This window comes from Xenopus laevis, chromosome 8L, assembly GCF_017654675.1.
Source record: "Xenopus laevis strain J_2021 chromosome 8L, Xenopus_laevis_v10.1, whole genome shotgun sequence".
NCBI classification, from domain to species: domain Eukaryota; kingdom Metazoa; phylum Chordata; class Amphibia; order Anura; family Pipidae; genus Xenopus; species Xenopus laevis.
The window spans coordinates 6,481,596-6,505,485 of record NC_054385.1 but is presented as its reverse complement, the minus strand read 5'-3'; the positions used below and the strand labels follow the sequence as shown (position 1 = coordinate 6,505,485).

At 41.9% G+C, this 23,890-nt stretch overlaps 1 long non-coding RNA gene across 1 annotated transcript; it reads left to right on the top strand.

The window, feature by feature from the left end:
* Positions 1 to 1,902: 1,902 nt before the first annotated feature.
* Positions 1,903 to 23,316, top strand: LOC108698204. The gene is made up of 3 exons (XR_001932587.2): positions 1,903 to 2,003; positions 10,204 to 10,305; positions 22,904 to 23,316. It is a non-coding gene; the product is annotated as an uncharacterized LOC108698204 (long non-coding RNA).
* Positions 23,317 to 23,890: the final 574 nt, after the last annotated feature.

Sequence of the window (23,890 nt, the reverse complement as noted above, 5' to 3'; positions counted from 1 at the left end):
GGACCTCCGAGAGAAACACTGGTGGGCCCCGCCACCCCAGATCTGTTGCTTGGCCTATGGGTAGATCAGATTGCAGAGGCCAAAGGAGCAGCAAGGAAGTTTGTGCTGCAACTTGGAGGTACTTGTTGGGCAGGAGTGTCCGGTGCGGCTTGGAGGAGGGTGCGGCAGTTCGATTCATGCTTGTGTCAGGGACCTCTGTGACTGGGGTCGAGGGCCCTTGAAGTGGCGTGGCAGCCCTGGTTGTCCCTGGACACCCCAGTCAGCCAGTTTCCCATTGCATCAAGTGTGCAGTTGGTTGTATTTGATCAGAACAGGCAGGACTGGCACATTGACACTCAGGCAAGATATTTGGGGCACTTATGGGTGCAAGTTCCTTTGTGAATGGGTGCTGATGAATGTTAGAGCATCACATTCAAAAATGATGAGGCTTTGTCTATCCAAACGGTCATCCAAGAGGCCCACACATGTATCCGTTGCAATTAGACTTACACACTCTGTTGTATCATTGTTTGTATGCCCAATTTTATACCCATAGAAGTGAATGAAGGAAAGCAATTTACAGGACGGTTCTGACCAATATATTGGTACCATGGAGAGTGATGGGTGCCTGGAGCATCGAAGACTTGGGGTCCCTGCAGTTCCATTTGAATGAACAGAACAATAGAAATAGTGAAGAATATCAGCCAGTGTATGGAACCATATTCAAGTGCTGTATAAGCTGCCTATGTCTGTCCTTCTACTCACAAGTGCGATTTATTCTTTGTGTGTTTTCATTTTTGCCGTTTTGTTCTGCTGCTTTCTAGTTAAGCCTTTAAACTGTTGTCTGGTTGCTATGGTTCCACTTAACCCTAGCAACCAGGTGGAGGTTTGACAGGTAGGCAGATGAATAGGAAGTGGCTTGGATAGATAGTTACATCAGTAGTACAGCGAAACCTGGTTACTGGGGTCCTCTGATAACGCTTTAAAATTTCACACTGAAGCAAAGCAGAACTGGAAGTAAATAGTATAAAAAAAACAATATAAGGCTGCCCTTGTAACCCTGGCATACCTATCCATGGCCAATGCATCCAGTATACACATGATAGAGCACAGCATGTGTGTGTGTGTGTGTGTATATATAATATATATATATATATATATATATATATATATATATATATATACCTGTATGTGTATATATATATATACAGTATACACATACAGGTAGGGGATCCATTATCCAGAAAGCTCCAAATTAAGGAATGACCGTCTCACATAGCTTCTATCTTATCCAAGTAATTCAAAAATGATTTCCTTTTTCTGTGTAATAATAACAGTCGCTTGTACTTGATTCCAACTAAGATATAATTAATCCCAATTGGAAGCAAAACCAGCCTATTGGTTTTATATGATTTTCTAGTAGATTTAAGGTATGAAGATCCAAATTACAGAAATATCCGTTATCCGGAAAAACCCCAGGTCCTGAGCATTTTGGATAACAGGTCCCATACCTGTAATAATAAAAATAGGTGCTTGTACTTGATCCAAACTAACATATAATTAATCCTAATTGGAAGCAAAATCAGCCTATTGGGTTTATTTAATGTTTACAAGATCCAGTTTACTGAAAGATCCATTATTCAGAAAACCCCAGGTCCCGAGCATTCGGGATAACAGGCCTCATACCTGTATATTTATGTCTTCGAATCATGAAAATAAAACATAAAAACCACCAGTAATACAGCAATGGGCCACATTCAAACGTTTAGGGACTAAGCGGAACCCTATATTAGACTGCATGTCAAGGACACCCCAATATAATATCATTAAAGAGCCATGCCCTCATTCCCTTTGATGCTATTAGCATGAGAAACAAAGGGCTCACGTATTAAAATGTTTGGGGCAGAAATAAGCAGCTGGGGTAGCACTGCAGGTGCCTGTAATTAACTCACTAATTGTGCCGTTGTCAGTTCATCTTGGAACAGAATGGGGGGTCCGTGTCTCTCTTTGCTGCTGTACTGGAGGTAAGTGGGTTTTATTAACTGACAATGGACTCTGATAATGTGTGTCTCAGTCAATATTCAATATGGCTGTGCAGAAAGCAGTGCAGTCTAAAGTTTGCATATATATGGAATGCCTTTCAGCCATGCTGAGTTTGGGTTTCACTTATTTCTGGTTTTTAGGGGAAGTGGCTGTGACCCTGCCTGTCCTGTGTATTTGCTGGGACAGACTCTATTTATGGTGCTGCTAATAACCAATGAAATGCATGTTGGTATGTGACTGGTGTGTGCACTGTAAGAAGTGAGCTCATTCCCATTCCCCGTGTGTTTGTGTTCATACATATGAGTAGGAGCTGCCATGTGAATTCATGAGGACATAGCTTATTGCTGGATCCCTTCCCATTTTATGCAGGGCTGAGAGATATAATGGCACTTTATAAATCCTTGCCCCCATCTGGAGCTGCTGTCTCCTCCACTAGGCCCTGCTTTATAAAAATGTCAGCGAATTCTTTTTTTCTGCTCGGTCTCTCCCTGTGCCAATCATGAGGATGAGCAAAGTGACTGACAAAAGTACTCAGAGAAAATGGGAAAAGCTCCCATCTGCCCATCTTAATGTCAGCCTATTGAGCCTGCTAATAAGCACTCGCTGCCAGCGATGCTAAATGCATTGGGGATGGCACTTTGGGGAAAGGAGCTGAGCCTCTGCAGAGGGATTTGGGCTCCTGGATCAGCAATGAAACACCTCTCATGTGCAATGCACCACCCATCATCCTCTTATTTATATGTCACCCCTTGGGATGGGTATCATGATGCAGTTACTGACCCCAGTTTAGTTCTACCATGTCTGCTAGTGTCACTTCTGAGCATGCCCACTGGAAGACTGGACCTATAATACTAAGTTATTAATTATTAGCCCCTGGTTGGTGGGCACTGCCCCAATAAGAAAAAATGCCCCACACACCCACCCACTGATCTGCCCCCTAAGGCACCTACAACTCTCAAATTCCATCTCGCCCCCTCCTTTTGCCCTGACTGCATTAACCCCTGATGAACTTTCCCGGACGACTTCGGAAAGCCAAAATGATCCATGTGCCATCCCGCCGGCAATCTACATTCTAGCCGGCAGGAAGGCATTTCGGAGAGATTAGTCGCCCAAAATGGCGACTAATCTCCCCGAATAGCAGCATGTGCCACCACCCATAGGCCATTCCCCGTCTACTTGTAATTGGATTATAAACTAATAAGGAGTTCATAAGAACTTGCATATGGTGCATTAGGTCGGGTATCTGCGGGTTACCTGCAAAAAAAGTGGGCACCCTGCAGAACGAGGGGAGGATTTTCAGGTGCGGGCATACCCGCGGGTTGCGGGTCTCAAAATCGCAGGCGTCACGTCGGATGCAACGGAAACAAGGTAAGTAATTTAATTGTTGCATCGTGTCGCATTGTTGATGCGACATGACTGTCGGATGCAGACGCTGCGTCTGCATCCGACAGTCGCATCAACAATGCAACACGATCCGACACTGCCATTACGTACCTTGTTTCCGTCACATCCGTCGTGACAACTGCAATTTTGCGCAGCGCGTCGGATCGCTGCGAAATCGCCCGTGAAGTCCTGCCCTTAAAGTTTTACAAAAGTTGTTTGTTTCCCCACCCACTTTTGATGACATCACTTCTGGTTTGCAGCACTATCACTTCCTATTTTGATGGAGTTGCAGATAAGGCAGTTGTGGGTCCAGGTCGGGTAGTGAATCAAAGTGGGTAAAAATGCAGGTTCGGGTCGCGGGGTCGGGTCTGGGTCTTAGAAATTAGTTCAGCACAGGACTCTAGCAGATGGTCCTTTAAAGAGGATTTTTTTGGGGTGATTTATGTGTAAAGCAGCGTCTGTCCCTTTTTGTTCTCTGGTTTTAAGTCCTGTTGCAGAAATCCATTCTTCTGCAAGTCTGTGTATCCGCTGGCGACTGCTATTTGTTTCAGGAGTCAGAACCAGCAGTGCAGAGGTTATCAACAGCCAGCAAGGCAACTGCTTTCAATATGGATGACATTAACAAACTGTAGAACAGCCACTATGTGCCAGGGAATACCAATTCACAGACTGCCCCCCCCCCTCCAGCCCAGATGCCGTGCTATATACCCAAACTATTCATCAGAATCATCCACCCCAGTGAAGCGGAGTGTGTAATGAGCCCCCTGTTGTGAGATGCCTTTAACTGCAGATATAACTGATTGATCTGACAGTCTGCCGAGCAAATCAAGTGCTCTCCATCCCGTGAATTCCCAGTCACCGAACCTCCTCGGCATTCCAAATGTGCCCGGGCTGCCCACACAGTGCCCGTCTCTGTGCTTTGTTCTGAGAAGGGCGTGGGAAACCAGGGACTAAATGTACATTATATGAATGTTTGTATTCATGGGTTCAGTTACTGGGGATGTATACAGAGGCACAGATCTTCCCTGCTCATTTAGCTTTTGCCTTCATTCCCCATCATTGGGCCGGTGGTACTGACATTATCAGCAGCCAAACATTGGGTTTTATGTTGTTTATTGGAAACTTGCAAAATATAATTTAAATTAACTTTTAGTACTAAAATGTTGAGAATAAAATTCTGAGATAATTTGCAATTTGCTTTAATTTTTTATTATTTGTGGTTTTTGAGTTATTTTGCTTTTTATTCAGCAGCTTTGCAGTTTGCAATTTCAACCATCTGGTTGCTGGGGGACAAATTCCCCTAGCAACCATGCACTGATTTGAATCAGAGTTTGGAATATGAATAGGAGAAGGAGTAATTAAAAAGCAGCAATATGTACCAGTGTGTAGCCTTTAGCGTTTGTTTTTTGTTTTTTTTTTAGATTGGGTCACTGGAAATAGTCACAAGAAGCAGGCAAATTATTCAAAACTATTTTAAAAAAACTAATGAAGACCAATTGAAAAGTTTCTTAAAATTAGCCATTCTATAACATACTAAAAGTTAACTGAAAGGTGAAGCACCCCTTTAACAGAGCTCAGGCTATGATACAAATATTATGGACAACTGCATCTCCCCAGTTTCAGGACTGGCCATCTTGGCACCCCAGCATGGTGCTCTAACCTTTAAAATATGACCATAATCAGACGCTTTGTCTTATTTCTCTTCAAGCTGATTGTTCTGATGAGCAGAACCACAATCAAATGTTTTGCTTGGTGATTTTCTGATTCATTCCCTGTGCCAACAGCTGTAACTGTAGCTTCCCGGCATTTTAATCCTATTAAAGAAGCTTATAGTGTGCCATAACTATACCAGTATCTGTATTCCCCTGTACTAAGCACAATTCAGCAGGAACAGCGCCTAAGTTTGCTCATAGTCTGTACAGAGAGATCCCATAAAACTATGGCAGCATAGGTATTCCCTGTACTAAGCAAAATTCAGCAGGAGCAGTCCGTGCGTTTGCTCATAGTCTGTACAGAGAGATCCCATAAAACTATGGCAACATAGGTATTCCCCTGTACTAAGCACAATTCAGCAGGAACAGTCCCCTAAGTTTGCTCATAGTCTGTACAGAGAGATCCCATAAAACTATGGCAGCATAGGTATTCCCTGTACTAAGCACAATTCAGCAGGAGCAGTCCGTGCATTTGCTCATAGTCTGTACAGAGAGATCCCATAAAACTATGGCAACATAGGTATTCCCCTGTACTAAGCACAATTCAGCAGGAACAGTCCCCTAAGTTTGCTCATAGTCTGTACAGAGAGATCCCATAAAACTATGGCAGCATAGGTATTCCCTGTACTAAGCACAATTCAGCAGGAGCAGTCCGTGCGTTTGCTCATAGTCTGTACAGAGAGATCCCATAAAACTATGGCAACATAGGTATTCCCCTGTACTAAGCACAATTCAGCAGGAACAGTCCCCTAAGTTTGCTCATAGTCTGTACAGAGAGATCCCATAAAACTACGACAGCATAGGTATTCCCTGTACTAAGCACAATTCAGCATGAACAGCCATAAGTGTGCTCATAGTCTGTACAGAGAGATACCATAAAACTATGGCAGCATAGGTATTCCCCTGTACTAAGCACAATTCAGCAGGAACAGTCCCCTAAGTTTGCTCATAGTCTGTACAGAGAGATCCCATAAAACTATGGCAGCATAGGTATTCCCTGTGCTAAGCACAATTCAGCAGGAACAGTCCCCTAAGTTTGCTCATAGTCTGTACAGAGAGATCCCATTGAACTATGGCAGCATAGGTATTCCCTGTACTAAGAACAATTCAGCAGGAACAGTCCCTAAGTTTGCTCATAGTCTGTACAGAGAGATCCCATAAAACTATGGCAGCATAGGTATTCCCCTGTACTAAGCACAATTCAGCAGGAACAGTCCCCTAAGTTTGCTCATAGTCTGTACAGAGAGATCCCATAAAACTATGACAGCATAGGTATTCCCTGTACTAAGCACAATTCAGCAGGAACAGTCCTTAAGTTTGCTCATAGTCTCTACATGGCAGAGGGGGTAATGGGAAGGTGTTGGACGAATTATGGTTTTTTGAGGGTGCTTTGTTTGATGCTGAGATCTCTAGTTCTGCCACAGCTGGAGTTTCTCAGGTTACTTAATGATCTAATTAAATATATCTGAATAAGGAATGTATCCAGTAAATCAATTTGCATTTGCAGCATATGATTTCTCCCATAATCTCTTGTTTAAATGAGCTCTCATAGCATGTTAACGAGGTGCACTAATTAGCCCTGCAGTACCTTCCCAGTAACCTCCAAACAGATGTGCTTTTATTTATTTATTTTCCCTTCCACCATCTCTGTCTTTAGTTTTCTGTTCTTTACAAAACTTCCACTGCTACAGGATACTTTCTACAGGGAACTGTATAATCACTGGGCAAATTTGCACCTGGGTAGTAACCCATAGCAACCAATCAAATGCTTTCATTGTTCAACCTGCAGGTGACACAAAATAGCTCACCACTAGTTGGTTGCTATGGGTTACTACCCAGGTGCAAATTTGCCCAGTGATTATAAATGAGCCCCACTGAGGGGTGACAATATAAAAGCACAAGGCTGCAGGCTGAGTTATACAGGGAACTCTGAGTATCACTCATGTATTATAAGGGATAATGTACCCCCTGTAAATGATAAGGATATTAGAAGTCACTGAGGGGTTGTTCTGTGACCATATAAAGGCACAAGGCTGCAGGCTGAGTTATACAGGGAACTCTGAGTAATCACTCATGTATTATAAGGGATAATGTACCTCCTACTGTAAATGATAAGGATATTAGAAGTCACTGAGGGGTTGTTCTGTGACCATATTAAAGGCACCAAGGCTGCAGGCTGAGTTATACAGGGAACTCTGAGTATCACTCATGTATTATAAGGGATAATGTACCCCCTACTGTAAATGATAAGGATATTAGAAGTCACTGAGGGGTTGTTCTGTGACCATATAAAGACACAAGGCTGCAGGCTGAAGTTATACAGGGAACTCTGAGTGTCACTCATGTATTATAAGGGATAATGTACCCCCTACTGTAAATGATAAGGATATTAGAAGTCACTGAGGGGTTGTTCTGTGACCATATAAAGACACAAGGCTGCAGGCTGAGTTTATACAGGGAACTCTGAGTATCACTCATGTATTATAAGGATAATGTACCCCCTACTGTAAAATGATAAGGATATTATAAGTCACTGAGGGGTTGTTCTGTGACCATATAAAGGCACAAGGCTGCAGGCTGAGTTATACAGGGAACTCTGAGTATCACTCATGTATTATAAGGGATAATGTACCCCCTGTAAATGATAAGGATATTAGAAGTCACTGAGGGGTTGTTCTGTGGACCATATAAAGGCACAAGGCTGCAGGCTGAGTTATACAGGGAACTCTGAGTATCACTCATGTATTATAAGGGATAATGTACCTCCTACTGTAAATGATAAGGATATTAGAAGTCACTGAGGGGTTGTTCTGTGACCATATAAAGGCACAAGGCTGCAGGCTGAGTTATACAGGGAACTCTGAGTATCACTCATGTATTATAAGGGATAATGTACCCCCTACTGTAAATGATAAGGATATTAGAAGTCACTGAGGGGTTTGTTCTGTGACCATATAAAGACACAAGGCTGCAGGCTGAGTTATACAGGGGAACTCTGAGTGTCACTCATGTATTATAAGGGATAATGTACCCCCTACTGTAAATGATAAGGATATTATAAGTCACTGAGGGGTTGTTCTGTGACCATATAAAGGCACAAGGCTGCAGGCTGAGTTATACAGGGAACTCTGAGTATCACTCATGTATTATAAGGGATAATGTACCCCCTGTAAATGATAAGGATATTAGAAGTCACTGAGGGGTTGTTCTGTGACCATATAAAGGCACAAGGCTGCAGGCTGAGTTATACAGGGAACTCTGAGTATCACTCATGTATTATAAGGGATAATGTACCCCCTGTAAATGATAAGGATATTAGAAGTCACTGAGGGGGTTGTTCTGTGACCATATAAAGACACAAGGCTGCAGGCTGAGTTATACAGGGAACTCTGAGTATCACTCATGTATTATAAGGGATAATATACCCCCTACTGTAAATGATAAGGATATTAGAAGTCACTGAGGGGTTGTTCTGTGACCATATAAAGACACAAGGCTGCAGGTTGAGTTATACAGGGAACTCTGAGTATCACTCATGTATTATAAGGGATAATGTACCCCCTACTGTAAATGATAAGGATATTAGAAGTCACTGAGGGGTTCTGTGACAATATAAAGGCACAAGGCTGCACGCTGAGTTATACAGGGAACTCTGAGTATCACTCATGTATTATAAGGGATAATGTACCCCCTACTGTAAATGATAAGGATATTAGAAGTCACTGAGGGGTTGTTCTGTGACCATATAAAGACACAAGGCTGCAGGCTGAGTTATACAGGGATCTCTGAGTATCACTCATGTATTATAAGGGATAATGTACCCCCTACTGTAAATGATAAGGATATTAGAAGTCACTGAGGGGTTGTTCTGTGACCATATAAAGGCACAAGGCTGCAGGCTGAGTTATACAGGGAACTCTGAGTATCACTCATGTATTATAAGGGATAATGTACCCCCTACTGTAAATGATAAGGATATTAGAAGTCACTGAGGGGTTGTTCTGTGACCATATAAAGTACATAATTCATTATATTATGTCTGACTGTGGCCAGTGATAGTACATGTATATCATGGCAGGTGCTTTTCTCACACGTGTAGTGTTTTCTAAAACAGGTAAATATTAATTTATTGCATTTACATATCACTAATGACCCCAGCACAATGTAACAGATGTTCATAAATGATCAGTTTTATTTAAAATCTTAGCCCAGGGTTACTGGTGTCAAATCTGCACAGGAAAACCTTTAATCACATATATATATTTACTTTGGACACAAAGAGCCCAAGGGGATTAAAAGTCTGTCTGCCCATCCCAACCTACAGTTTATAACTGTTCTTTCCATAAATAATTTTTTGGTTATTCCTAGATTGTTTCTGGGTCTATGGTTCTTCTAATGGGATCTGAGGGTAAGACATAATGTCAATGAATTATTGCTGAACTACAACTGTCTCCTTATTTATACTGCCTGCGCTTTATTTGTCTTTATTAGCTTTATATATACAGTATGATAGTGATCTATACCCACTCATAATGGGTTTACAAGGTTTATTTGCTAATGTCAACACTGAGTAATTTGGTCACTGTTCCTTTGAATACCATTCTGTATTAACCAAGGATTCTGGTTTGCACCAAGGCGGCGTGTTTTGTAATAGTGGGCGTGGCTATATTTCTGCATCTGTTTTTTTTTTTGTTTTTTTTACAGCTTTCAAAGCTTTCACCGACCCCCATCTAAAAAACAATTGCTCTGTAATTTTTCAAATGCATTGTTATTGCTCTTTTTTATTACTCATCATTCTATTCAGACCCTTCCTATTCATATTGCAATCTTTTATTAAAATCAGGTTGCTAGGGTAATTTGAACCAGCAACCAGATTGCGGAAATTGCAAACTGGAGAGCTGCTGAATAAAAAGCTAAATAACTCAAAAACCACAAATAATAAAAAATGAAAACCAATTGACAACCCTTTTAAGCAAGGCTGTCTGACCTACACACCCAAAACTGATGGCCTAAGTTTTTCAGTCTACGCTGTGAGTTGTAAGTTAAAGGACAATGAAACCTAATTTAACTACTTTGATTTTTCCAGGGATCCCCTGCACCACCCTGCTCTGGGCAATTCAACAAAAATGGCAGCACAGCGCTGTAATGGAACAAACCCCAGAATGTTGAGGTGGAGATTCATACCCAGGTTAGTGATTAGTCACCCCTAGTGAATGTGGGGTTTGTTGGTCATTAACAAGAACAGAAGGGCTGTAGAAAAGGCAACATGTAAGGTGTATATATAAAATATTACTGCTGCCATCTTGTCCTACAACACTGTCAACCGGGGGGCAGCTTAATGTAGAGGAAGCTCAGCCTGAAGGTCAGATAGGGTGACAATGATGGAGCATAGCTATTTCCTCTCCTAGATGTAGAGTCAGTTAGGGTGAAACTTGGAGTAAATATTTATTTGCTGTCCTACTATTCTTGGAACTATGGCTGAATAACTGTTACATCTCTATATTCCTATATCCATTTCATGAGCAAATTGGGGCCCTGACCAAAGGTTGGAGCTTTAAGGAGGGCCCTGGCTGGTGGGACATTCAAGTGGTGTTTGTTCTCAGCTAAATAGCTTGGTGTGGATGGAACCATGCATCTGTCATAGGATAGCTCTATGGTCTAATTGCCTTTAAACTCTTTCATAATTTTGTGGTGTGCTTGAAATAGATGACCAGGGTCAGATTATAATGCCAGGGTACTAAAGGATATCCTGGTGGGTCCAGCCAAGGAGAGGTGCCATCAGCTCATAAAGTATTCTTTTGCTTTAAAGTGGGCCTTGGATATGAGATTCTCTGGTAGACCCCAGGAGGCCCAGTCCAAACCCTGCTTATGATAGTGGCACAGTGAGTGTTCCATGCAGCTTGTTTTTCGGTATGATAACAATTGTCCTTCAATGTGGTGTAAGTTCTCAAACAGCATCAGTACTCTCCATGCCATCATCCTCTGCTTATCCTACTGCATGCAACCAAACGGCAGATGTCAACCCACCTACCAGCTTCACATGTGCATGCCAACCCCCTCACCAATATCTTCAGTACGGCCAACGTACATAAATACAACCTTACAACTCTAACTTGAGAAAAGGGCATCATAAAAATGCTCCTCTAAACAAATATTTGTTGCATGCTGTATTGGAACACTCAAGTTCTTCTAAGTCGAATAAAGGCATACTCTGATACTCAAACTCTTCTTAGTATAGTTAAGGAGTATTCTGACACTCATGTTCTTCAAAGTAGAGTGAAGGAGTATGCTGATACTTAAAGGGTTGGTTCACCTTTAAGGTAACTTTTAGTATGTCATAGAAGTGCCAATTCTACTCAACTTATCAACTTTTAAATTGGTTTTAATTATTTTTTATAGTTTGACTTTTTCTTCTGACTCTTTGCAGCTTTCAAATAGGCGTTGCTGACCCCTTTAAAAAAGCAAATGCTCTCTAAGACTAAACCATAATTGTTATTGCTACTTTGTATTACTCATCTTTCTATTCAGGTCCTCTCCTATTCATATTCCAGTCTCGTATTCAAATCAGTGCATGGTTGCTAGGGTAATTTGGACCCTAGTAACCAGTTTGCTGAAACTGCAACCTGGAGATCTGCTTAATAAAAACATAAATAACTCAAAAAACACAAATAAAAATGAAAACCAATTGCAAATTGTCTCAGAATATCACTCTCTACATCATACTAAACGTTATATAAAAGGTGAACAAACCCTTTAAGTTCTTCAGGAGTACACTGATAATCCGTGTCAGACTGGAATGCCAGGGGCCCACCAGAAAACTTTAGATGGTGGGCCCACCGGTAAACCTTGACCATGGGCCCACTTTCCAAACTATTATTCCTCCTCTCTGAAGTCAACCTCTTTATTCTCCTAGTCTTTTATATCTACTTACTATACTTTATTATTATTATTACTATACTATACTATACTTCCATTATTAAGCCTCTGTTTTACCATAAAGGAATAGGGAATGGGCATGAAATAGGCCAAATGGTTAGAAACAAGAGGGCCCACTGACACCTGGGCCCACCAGGAGTTTTCCTGATATCCTGGTGGGCCAGTCCGACACTGCTGATACTCAAGTTCTTCTACGTAGCATTTAGAAGAAATACTTTGATACTCAACTTCTTAAAAGTAGAGTTAAGGAGTACTCTGATACTCAAATTCTTCTATATAGAGTTAAGAAGGAATAGTTTGGTACTCAAGTTCTTCTAAGCAGCGTTAAGGAGTACTCTGATTCTCAAGTTCTTCAAAGTAGAGTTAAGAATCTTCTTTGCCCCCTCTCGGCCTATCTTTAATCTCATAGAGAAACACCACCTCTTTGTCTGATGAGCTTTAGTTTAGAGCGAGACGCTCTCTGAGGGAGTTCAGAATGTACCCAGCCTGTTTAGACTTGATCCGATACAGAACAAATCTGAATGAGTTCTTGATGGAATTTCTTTCTGTGCAAGCCCTAAGCATCTCTCTATTGAGTGATAGCAAGTTGTGGCACTTCTCTCTGGGCTTTGGCTTTTGTTTGTTGACTCGGAATAGGAGGCATTCGGAACAGAACATGATAAATAACTTGTTTGTTTAATACAATACACAAGGTGTTGGATGGTTATGGCACCATTACAAATATATTGGTTTCTGGGTTTGTTATGCTGCTAAGCAGGAGATCTATAAAGATGAAGATGATCTCCGCAATTCATGTCTGCCATGGGAACATTTGAATAAAGGGTTTCTTATCTCTTATAATGAATAAAAGTAAATGTGGGCTCCTCGACTTTATTGCAATGTATCTGTATTGTACTGTTTCAGCTATGTTTTATATGAAGATTTCCTGACGACTCTACTGTATGGTTTATCATATATGCCAATTCCATGTAAAGTGCCCAGAACATACATGGATTTGGCACTGTATTTATCCTGCTGTGTGTTCTGGGATATTATAAATTGAATTGGCACTGCATTTATCCTACCGTGTGTTCTGGGGTATTATTCATGGAATTATCACTGTGTTTATCCTGCAGGTTGTTCTGGGGTATTATACATGGAATTGGCACTGTATTAATCCTGCTGTGTGTTCTGGGATATTATAAATTGAATTGACACTGTATTTATCTGCTGTGTGTTCTGGGGTATTATACATGGAATTGGCACTGCATTTATCCTACCGTATGTTCTGGGGTATTATACATGGAATTGGCACTGTATTTATCTGCTGTGTGTTCTGGGGTATTATACATGGAATTATCACTGTGTTTATCCTGCAGGTTGTTCTGGGATATTATACAGGGAATTGGCACTGTATTTATCCTGTCGTGTGTTCTGGGGTATTATACATGGAATTGGCACTGCATTTATCCTGACGTGTGTTCTGGGTATTATACATGAAATTGGCACTGTATTTATCCTGTCGTGTGTTCTGGGGTGGTATACATGGAATTGGCACTACATTTATCCTGACGTGTGTTCTGGGGAGTATTATACATGGAATTGGCACTGTATTTATCCTGCCATGTGTTCTGGGAATTATACATGGAATTGGCACTGTATTTATCCTGCTGTGTGTTCTGAGGTGTTATACATGAAATTGATATTTGGATATTATGAAGCACTCATTGTAGAAAATATCTTTAATTAGCCTCTTCAAGAGGGGAGGATTAACGGCTGGTGGGGACCTGGACTCTATTTCCCTTCCTGTACCCTTTATTCCAAATCTGAATTGGCCTTTTGAGGCTACTGTATTTTTTGTTGTAACCTTTTGAGATGAACGGGAAAATGGTTGCGTGGATGGGTGCTTTTAGGGCCAAGGTGCTGTTGTCGATTGGACCTTTTAGGGCCCAGATGCTTTTGCGACTCCTGTGAGCTACACCCCCTCCCGCCATTATGTCAATATTTTCCTGGAATATGCACATTCCACCACCTTTATTGGCAAATATAAAATATGTGGGAGCTAATACAAAACTGCATTTCATGGTAGATCTCAATCTCTAAACGGGTCCCTCAGGTTTTGCAGACAGATGGGAGGAATGGAAAGGAGTCATTTGTAAGCGGCAGATTTCAGCCGAAACCAGACAGTGAGATACTGAGCGGAAGGCCTACAGCAGCTGTGCCGCTCACTACTTGGCACTGAGTCTGCTACCTCCTGATGCCCATGGCCGGCTACAGTATATTAATTAAAATGCCATAAGTACATTATCAGTAAAGGTTATCTCTGTTTGTTGAAGTTTGTATCCACCCAATGGGATATTTTATAGTTCTGTGCTAGTGCGACTCATAAACTCGCTGCATAAATCACCCTTGTCCTCCCACCCCAATTGATATAAATCTAGAACTCTCCATAGCAGCGACAACTCCTTCGCCTTCCCTGTAAAAGGAAATGCCCAACATTTGTGCCCTGTACAGAACCATGGACAGTTCACTCCTCATTGCTATTAGCTCCGCATCAGGCGAGGCGAAAGGTATCGGCTTCCAATTCTGGCAATTTTTAGACCCTCTTATTCTGTTAGAATGGGGTCACATGCCCTATGCACTGCTGCAAGGGAGCAAGAATATGGAAGCACCTGTGATCTCCTCATCCTCAGAATAAAATGTTTTAATCTGAAACAATCCCAAAACTTGATTGAACATGCACCTTCCATTACTAAATGTATTGAGCTACCAGGAATCTGTATCTATTGTGTTGCCTGCGATTAGATTTCTTGTGCAATTAGGAAAAAGACGGTCAATGGTCCCTAATGAGTAAATCTTGGTGGCTCTTCTGTAAAGCTGCCATTGTGATTATCATGCTGGTGTTGGCATGCCCAGTGCAGATGATGACATATCTGTACCAGGTTTGGAGCTTCAGCTTGGAGGAGGGGGACAATTGGAGAGGCTCATTGTGTTCACACTACTGAACTCCTGGTGTTTGACTTGGCCTCCAGTTGGATAACCCTGGTCTAACCCATCATAGCTGTTTCTTTATGTGGAGTAAATACATAGAATGAGATAAAGATATACAGTACTTTTATTCCACCTACTAAAGCAACCAGGGATTGGGAGATAATAAGCATAGACTTAGTCGAACAGTTACATATGATGGTTTCCCCTGTCTCTATTGATGCCTTGGTCAAGGACTTGCATCAGGCCATGCACGTGGACCTTTATAAAAGATTCTGCAGCCATCAGGGACATAGCAAATAGGTCAACCCAACTTGTCCTTCCCCCTTGGTCTACCGACTTCTGCTTTAAAGGAATTGTTCAGTATAAAAATAAAAACTGGGTAAATAGGCTGTGCAAAATAAAAACATTTCTAATATAGTTAGTTATCGAAAAATATAATCTACATGGCTGGAATGACTGGATGTGTAACACATCTACCCAGTTTTTATTTTTACACTGAACTGTTCCTTTAAGGTCAAGGCAGGTGGGCCAATGTTCTTCCTCTTTATCTCTTTAGAAAAAAAAAATTATTAGAAAATAAAATTCATTCTTGGCTATAACTGCACATTGGCCATGAAGAGGTAATTATGCTGCCTGTGTGTCATTTCGAAAAGGTTAAACGGCGCAGAGTCTCGAAGCCTGGCTCAGCGCTACAGATAAAATATCTGGTTTAGTTTATTTTCCTAAATGCGGTGCTTTACAGAAGTCCTTGTGCAGTCTAGACAAGCACTTGCTGTGTTCATTTCAGCCTCATTGAACATACTTCAGTCAATTCCATGGAATTACAGAGGCTCCGTTACTTGAGAATCTGAAGCATGCTGGATTGAATTTGCCTGCGCTGAGAATACAGGTGGGGCCATCGCCTGTCCTGGCTCTTGACATCAGAATGACTGTTCCAAACTCTACTCAGTACCTCTGGGGACTTGCGCTTCTATTCATCTCTAAGATTAATTTTATTCTCTGGGTATCACTAAAGGCCTTAAATGATCACTAAAGACGTGTGCCACTTTTGGACATACCTAAGCTACCATTGTCTCAGGCCTTTCCTATCATCTCCCATAGACCTACTATTCTATAGGTCCCATACAAGAAGGCAACAAGGGGTGTCCAATGATAAAACTGCCTTTATGTCTAAGTAATATTTGGAGACTGTGTCACAGATGTTTTGTTGCATGACATTTGTAGGCCTGGATTCTGAGGCACGTCCTCCATACCACGAACTGATGAGTTTTTGGCATCTACCAAAAAGTTTCTATGAGTTCCATTGTCTCTTGACTAGTTCTCCATTGGCACTGCGTCTTTGGCTGCTCGAATTGCCCAACTGCAGGAGAGAAATTGTTGTTTGCTGGTAGAGCCAAGATCAACATTAGCTGGGCTCCCACAGTTATAACTAGATCTAGGGAGTACTGTGGTTTATAAAGGAAGTGGATTAAATCTGTCCCATTCCCCAGTTACCTAATTGTTAACCTTTTAACAAATGTCAAAAAATACAGAGCAAACTAAACCCAACGGACCTGGGTGGGAAATTTGCAGCTAGGCCTCCTCCTGCAATGGACTTGTCACCCCTTTACCAAATAGACCCCAAGGGACTGGACAATAACAAAGGGCAGACGAGGGATAATTTTGTTGCTTTTGGTATATAACAACAATTCCTCTGCCCCACTCTAAATGAATCACATTCATTTATAACTTGGGCTGAGCTTTCGGCTAAGAACTCTGTGTTTTGAAGTGTTAATGGTTCCTGGGAATTCTTATGGAACAGCGCCATCTGAGCTACTAATGGATCATTTCTTATGTCAGCTGCTCCGGAATCAGCAGGGCAGTTTCCCCTCCTTTCCAGTACCTGCTTTTAGCTACCCGCTGAAAAACTCTTTTATCGTGCAGGCCCCCACTGTGCCCAGCAGCCTCCTACAAGCAACACTGAAACACCTTCCTCCGGTAAAAAGTGAGAGCTTTTATTCCATTAAAATGTTTCTTTTTAAGAGAAAACTTTTGAAGCTGTCTCCAGTTTGCCCAGAAAGAGAATTCTATTCCTTCTGGACTCCATAATGTCCATGGAACCAGCACAGATTCAGCAGTGTGGTATAACTACAGTATTAGCCTTGTATTACCTCACTTGCTAAAAAGGCATCCAACCCTTTATTGCAATTGTCTATGGTTTGTTCCAAATGATGAACTTACATGTTGGAACGCCACCACTCAGGATTGTCCCACCTTACCAGAGACATTTTGGAGGTATCCTTTCAAATATCTCTTGGAACAGTCTATGTTCCCTTCCATGTTGGCCTAACTTTTTTCCAGCTTCATATCTTCTTATTCAGCCACTGGACAGGTCAAGAACATCAATGCTTTTGGGACAGATCTGTGCCAAGTAATTTTGGTGCTCAAGACAAGTTCATCCTAGTATACTTTTCCTTCATGCTGTCTCTAAACAAACCCCTGCTGCCAACTAGTCTTCACAGCTTTCTCACTAATTGTTCCTCCCACCACCACCACTATCTTCTCATTCACCCCCATGACGACTGGACCAAGGTACATGCTATATGGGTGGGTGTCCAAATCAATCAACATTTGTTGGCCCATGTACAGCTGCTGAATCAGTGTCTTGGGGGGTTTAATTACTGCCTGTACCTAGCAAGCTAAAGGTCCTCCCACTGCTGAACATGTTCAGAATTGTGGGTCATGGAGGGACATCTATTGAAGTGGCTCTTCCAAAGTCAAGTTCCTGGAGCTTCTTTGGTGGACTCATTCAGTCCTTATTTGGAGAGGTATCTCATACTTATACTTAATAGCCCTGTTAAAAGAGATCTCCACCCAAAAACAGCTGCATTGTTTTAGGAGTCTGGTTCAGTTCTGCACATGATCTGTTGGCTCACATTTAAACCTCATTTCTTCTCCTTTAATATCACTAATAAGAGGCTTCCAGACATATGTTCAGCTCTGCGCTGGGAGACGCTGCCTGCAGCACAATATTCCGCACACCATAGAAGGAAAAGAGAAATTACCCCGGCAGGAACCAGCCGTGACCTGGAGCATATTGCAGAGACAAAGGCGTATGAAACCTGTTTGGCTTTATTAATTTAATGGCCGCGGACGCTTGGTCCCCGGCTGCAAGACGCAGAATTATGACAAGCTAAAAGGCAAATGTTTTGGCTGCTGTAGGACTTTCTCTGAACCCCCTGCAAATGCCTCTTCTGCCCCTGAATAATGTTATAGAAAGCTAATGAGCTTTAACCCACCTGGAGAATCAGTGTGCCAAATATTGAATGCATATATAACTGAAATAATTTGAAGGACAACTAAAGCCTACATTTCTTTCATCTAACACAGAATAGTGTGTAGGTAAATACTATCCTTCCCATGCCTTGGAACTGTACATTAAGCAGATAAATTAGCATTAAAGTATAGACTCCCAGGCCTCCAACTGGCCTGCTGTTCAGTTCTCCTGACTGACTACAGTCTGTAGCAAATTAAGTTGGTGAGAACAGAAAAGTCTTCTGATGTTGCTTTGCCTACAACCGACCAGAGAAATGCCAGAGGGCTTCGCTCTTAACAAGAGTTTCCTTTTCCCACCAACTTCATTTTCTTATTAACAGCAGGTGGCACAGCACCGAGGATAGAAATGGACAGAGAAAAAGAATGTATATTGTACAGTTGCTTAGAATCATATTTTCTTTCATTAGGCAAGATTTTATTTTTTGGGTTCAAGTCCCCTTTAAGGGTAAATACGAGGAAAATATCTTTATTACTGTGTTTATGTAAAGCAGCCAAAGAAAATGGTATCTCAGCATATTTCAGCTGGCGATGCTCTGTATTCTGTAAGTGAAATTTCAGCATTTCCTTTATCTCAGATTGCTTCTAAGCATTAGATGTAATTTATGTTTAATTAACGCCATGTAACGCTACCCAGTTATATAAGGAGAATGTCCGTTCCTTTTGGGCCCTGTTATTCCACACTTCAATTTGATTTAATTTCATCCTAAATGAGTGCTGGGGACACGACTGTAACCAGATACAGACTCTTGGCCTCTTGTTCCTGCGTCGTAATGTCTTTATGAGGTCCAGCAATTTCCTTGCGACGGAGGAAACAGTCTGCATTAATAGTTTTAATGAGATCTCTGTGTTTTCTTTCTTTCTTCTGTGCCTGACTCTCGGTTCTGTGTCAGCTAAACCAAATCCAATAAAGGCTATAAACCTTTGCATTACAATATGTTCCATGGTGTATTCTCATAAATACGCGTGGGTCCCCCTCTGACCTAAACTGTATAGCCAAAAGTATTTCCAAATCAAAGGGTTAATATGAGGAACTGCCCTACTCTTCTTCTGGGAAGTTCCCACTAAATGTTGGACCATGGTCCTCTCTTTCCACTGTTCTTCAGGTAAGCTCCCTCTAGATGTTGGAACATAGTTGCTGGGAGTTGTTTCCATTCAGCCACAATAGCATTAGTGAGGGTGGGCACTGATGTCTAGGTTCCAATTCATCCCTCAGGGTTTCCTTTAGGTTGAGGTCTCTTTGCTGTCAGGTTCTTCACATCTCAGCAACCCATTCTTTATGGACCTGGCTTTGTGCATCGGGCATTATTGTGCCGAAACAGGAAAGGGTCTTTTCCAAACTGTTCCACAAAGTAGGAAGCATGGAATTGTCAGGAATATCATTAAACCATGTAGCCTTAAGGTTTCCCTAGAACCAGGGCCCCAAACCTTGGAAACAGCCCCAGCTCATTATTCCTCCTCCGCCGTTGGCATTATGCATTTGCGCAGGTAGCATTCTGCTAGCATCTTCCCAACTCTTTGCCAGATGGTGTAATGGTGATATAATTTGGTACATCCTGAATAAACTAGACCACACTCAGGATCATTTAAATCCCAACTACTTCCTAGTAGGCCCCTACCCCTCAACAATACAAGAAACTGATATATGGTAGGTCAAGGGGCCAAAGCTCTACCATTGGAGATTTGGGCGGAACCGGAGCTGTGTCTTTTTGTTGTAATGGCGCAGAGTGATAGCTTTTTACATAGAGCAGTAGACCATTTTATAAGGCTCCACAAGGCTGGTCTGGGAGGCTTCATTTAGAAGTCTTTCTAATGGAGAATATATAAATATATATATATATATATATAGATGTTGACTTCCCTTTAGGGAAACCAAGTCCACCTAAATCTTCATTATTCTCCACCTATGCTGGCCTGCCAGTGTAACAGGGAACCCACCCCTCAGTGGCTATATGAAAGTTTCTATCAAGTCTGCCTGCCACAAACTAATGTCACCCAGTACCATTTAGCACATTGCATAAATATTGGTTCTTAGAATGAGCCTTCAATACCAGGTTCTCTAGGAGGCCAGATCCGACACTTTCTGGACTTATAAGTACTAAGGATAAGGGCAAATGCTTGTTTCTATGAAAGAGGGGACCCCAGTTTCACATAAACATTGAAGATTATAGTAATTTCCCAGCTGTAATGTTGCCAGTCTGCTGCCCCCCCTCCCTTGCCATAACAACGAGAGATAAAACAGCTCAGCAATCAGTAGCACATGTCAAGCTTTGTGTCTGCACATTTGGATTCCATGAGCTCTCTGAAGGGGAAATATTTTAATGCACCTGTCTGGGAGCATCTGTTGAAGAGACAGGTGTGAAATGTTCCTGCCAGAACGTGGCCCCACAGGGCACAAGCCTGACACTCGCCTGATCGCTCGCTTCTGCACCCCAAACTGATTTAATGATGAGAACATCATTTTTACAGGTCACAGATTGTTTGGCTGTAGGGCCGAACAATCGGATTAGCCCGATATCGCCCACCTTTGATCTGCTTGTTTGGCCTTGTGTATAGCCAGCTTTGTTCCTCCCTAGGTCTGTAGGACACCTATTACATTTAGCACTATATCCATCCATTTGTTGTGAAAGTAGTCCCTCAGTGTCAGGTTCTCTGGTGCCTCCTAAGGGGCCCAATCCAATTCTTCATATAGCTTTTTGGTTCCTACCATATGCCCCACTGAGCCATAGTATAACCACAGACCTTATCTGAGTCATGCTAAAATCTTGTTGGAATCCCCAGAGTGCATCTTGGTTCCATTTTTCCTCTACATACATACATGTTTTATTCTATGGCATACCTCTTCTCTCCTCATGGGCCCAGCCAACCCAGGATATTTCTCCCTCCCTGATTACTAGTGTGGGGTCCCCCTGCTGTGGGCACATTTGCTGTCTGAGATTTGAGGCCAGGTCTGTGGGCCCAGAAGGAGAGAGGGGGTGTGAGCAGGAGTTCATGAGGGGGTGAGGGTAGTGGGGTCTTGACACACAGTCCAACACTGTCTGTGGTGCTAGAGAACATGTTGGTAATTTTTAATATGCAAGACTTCTTCTAAAAGTGCAGATTTGGACACAAGACCGGTAGGGTTGACACCTTTTCAAGCTGGTCACTTGTATGCAATTGTAATGTCTATTATCACCTTATATTAGCCAGGTGGGTTGTTCTGCAAGAGGGATAGACGTTACCCCCTTGTAACATCTATGGCCACCTTATACCAGCCGGGCGGGGTGGGGTCCTGCAAGGGGTAGTCTGTGATGTTAATGGGTGGGGCTGCTTCATCAAGACGATGACCCTTCTGACATCAAGTGATGGAATTGCTCTCAATTCAGAATTCAGACAGGATTTAGTAAGTCCATGGTAGCAAGGAGGGGAGAATGGGGTAGGCCTGTGTAGAAGGACTAACTATTACATATTTACTGGCAAGTACATTGCAGCCCCAGTTCTCTGTTATTGTTTGATTTAAGAAAGCTTAGCTAAGGCAGCACAAACAACACCATTTAATCTTTAAAATATGAAGCCCTAGAGGGGCCGGAAAGAACACCGTGGTGGTCTGAAGCAAAACACCTCTATAGAAGGTGCCATGAAGAACTCTGCCCAAAACCCAACTGAATACCAATGTGCAACTTCTCCCACCATTGCGCCAACTTTATGTCACTCTGTAATCGGCCTATCCTGCACAGTGACAGTCTGATCTCTGAGATTTGCAAGGGAGCTAAACAAAGCACTTTCTATTTGGAAATGTTCACACTGTGATTCGCCGGCACGGAAAATGGGTTGATATCTGTTTTACCAATGAGCCTGGCAGGAGGGGCAAATGCCAACCCACGGGAAGACAGATCCTCATCATTACAGGCACCTGAGAAAAATATTAATGATTATCTGGAATGAAAGGGGAATGTTTATCTACTGAATTATTGAAAATCCCGGAGACTTTCTTCACACCTACACACCTTACAACTAGCTCTGTTTAGTTTTAAAGAGCAAATATGCCCTAATTTTAATAGGGTTACATTCCATACAATTTTTCAAAAGAGGCATAATTCCCATAAATACATACAAATATACAGATGAAGAATGTGCTGGGAACACTTAAGGTGGCCATAGACGTAGAGATCTGCTCATTTGGCGATGTGGCCAAACAAGTGAATCTCTCCCCGATATGCCCACATTGAATTGGGCAATATTAGGCTGATCCGATTGTGGGCCCTAGGGCCCAACGATTGGATAATAATGGATCTGATACAGGCGGTCGGATTGCGGGGCTGCGAGATTGATGAAGCCTCACAAATGCTCTTTTGTGCCATGTTGGTAAAGGTCTACTCTATCTTTAGACAGATATACATGGGTTACTGAATGCCTATTTAATATGTACACAATATAATTATCTACCTCATGAAGACCAAATATGGCCTCCGTTTGGTTTTCTAATCTTACCTTAGAAACCAGGTGATACATTAACTTTAAATAAAAACTACAAATATAGGGTTATTTTTTACTTTGAGTCCATTCACACATTTCATTTGTTTCCACAGGTTTTTACCAGTGATTGTCACTATTGTTGGTCTGACCTCCTTAACTGTAAGTACTTAATTACTTTGCTTTTGTGTACAGTGGGAATGAGGGGTGGCTTTGCATGGAAAGGTACAATATTGTCACCCGGACCGATTTAATTCCATTATTTACCAGCTATCGTTGGCATGACTTTCTTAATTGTAAGTACTTCATTTCTTTGCTTTTGTGTATGGTGGGAACGGGGGTTGCTTTGCATGTAAACCTATATAGGAAAGGTACAATATTATCACACAGACATATTACTGTTTTTTACTACTGATCGTCGATATTGTTGGTCTGACCATCTTAACTGTAACTACTTAATTTTTTTACTTTTGCTTATGGTGGGAACAAGGGGCTGCTTTGCATGTAAACAGGTATATATTGTCACCACCACCGATTCCATTCTGGTACTTACCAGTGATCGGCGCTATTGTTGGTCTGACCTCCTTAACAGTAAGTACTTCATTTGTTTGCTTTTGTGTATGGTGGGAACGGGTGTTGCTTTGCATGTAAACCTATATAGGAAAGGTACAATATTGTCACGCAGACGTATTCAATTCTGTTTTTTACCAGTGACCATCACTATTGTTGGTCTGACCTCCTTAAAAAGTACTTAACTGTAATGCTTTTGTGTATAGTGGGAATGGGGGACTGCTTTGCATGGAAACCTGTATAGTAAAGGTACTATATTGTCGCCTCGACCAATTCAATTCTGGTATTTACAGTGATTGTCGCTATTGTTAATCTGACCTCCCTAATTGTAAGTACTTAAATTGTTTTCTTTTATGTATGGGGGGGAATGAGGGACTGCTTTGCATTTAAACCAGTATAGGAAAGGTGTAATTTTTTCACCCAGATATATTCAATTCCGGCATTTACCAACTATTGTTGGTTTGACCTCCTTAACTGTAAGTACTTCATTTCTTTGCGTATGGTGGGAATTGGGATTGCTTTGCATGGTAACC